General features: G+C 42.8%; 1 pseudogene; it reads right to left on the reverse strand.

Moving 5' to 3' along the window:
- Positions 1-202: 202 nt before the first annotated feature.
- Positions 203-1,137, reverse strand: LOC103266696 (annotated as a pseudogene).
- Between the last annotated feature and the right edge of the window lie 331 nt (positions 1,138-1,468).

The following is a 1,468-nucleotide window of genomic DNA, read 5'->3' on the forward strand; positions in this document are numbered from 1 at the left end:
CTACTCACTACCAAAGCCCTCCTCTCCAAATGTTTCTATGGATTCAAGCACAATAAGGTCATTGGAGTCTCAATGACCCATTCCTCAAATAGTCTATACACCTAAACAGAAATTCTGTGTAGCTAAAGTAATATGTAATCCAACGACTTTGATTTCACCCTGGAACTGGGTTGAGATATAAAGGCACAGCAGTGAAGTTTCTCTATTTTGACATGAGATTCCTTGCAAGGATCTTTCTCAGCACCCCCACTACCTCCTTGTTCCTCAGACTGTAGATGAGAGGGTTCAGCATGGGGGTGACGATAATGTAAAACACAGAGAGACCTTGATCCATCTTTGGGGTGTGGAAGAAACCAGGCGTCATGTACATCACTATGCCTGGCCCCAGGAAGAGACTCACCACTGTCAGGTGAGAAGTGCACGTGGCCAGAGCTTTATTCCTTCCCTCACGAGAGTTCATTCTGACAACAGTGAGGAAGATACGAACATAGGAGGCCATTATAAGACTGAAAGGAATGAGGATAAATGCAATGCTCACCACAAACACCACCATTTCATACTCTGAAGTGTCCTCACAGAATAGCTTCAGGATGGCTGGCATCTCACAGAAAAAGTGATTTATCTCCTTCAGGCCACAGACAGGAATATACATGGTATAGATGGTTTGAATGAGTGAATTTAGAGCACCCCCAGTCCATGATGCCAGGGACATTAGAAAGCAAATTTAGGGTGCATGATAATTGTGTAGCGCAGGGGGTTACAAACAGCCACAAATCTTGTAGGACATAAAGATTAGGAGAAGACACTCAGCACCACCTAGAGTCAGACAGAAGAACATCTGAACTCCACAGCCAATGTGAGAGATGCTGTGCTCCCCCAGGGCATGACTAATGACCATCTTAGGTACTGAGGTGAAGATGTAGAACAAATCAATGAGGAGAGCTGACTGAGCAAGAAGTACATGGGAGTGTGGAGGTGAGAGTCCACCCAGATCAGGAGGATGACGATGGAGTTCCCTGTCAGGGCAATGATGTAGACCAGAAGGATGAGGTAGACCAGGAGGCTGGCATATCGGAACCCAGGGAAGAGGCCCACAAGAACAAAATCTGTGGAGAATGTGCCATTATTTCTTGCCATCTCTCAGCCTCATCCGTGGCGGCTGATGAGGGGTGGAAGGAAAACATAGCCCATCTGTTAAATCTTATGCCCAGCCATGAGTCTTTTATTTTAGACTGGATTATTTTTTGTGTCTGTTCTTTTTACATCTTAGCAGAAGCAGACTCAAATGACATTTTAAATATCTTGAAGTTTGCAAGTCTTACCCATATTGCTTAATAAATAAAATAGGCTTATAATTTTATTCTACCATTTAAAAAATTGCTTCATATCTACACAATTATAGCATTGACCCCCAAATTTAAAATACATTATTTAGAATATCCTGGAACAATGAATCTCTCTATTTTTG

This window comes from Carlito syrichta, unplaced genomic scaffold, assembly GCF_000164805.1.
Source record: "Carlito syrichta isolate Samal-C Ts95f unplaced genomic scaffold, Tarsius_syrichta-2.0.1 Scaffold307299, whole genome shotgun sequence".
Classification (NCBI taxonomy): Eukaryota; Metazoa; Chordata; class Mammalia; order Primates; family Tarsiidae; genus Carlito; species Carlito syrichta.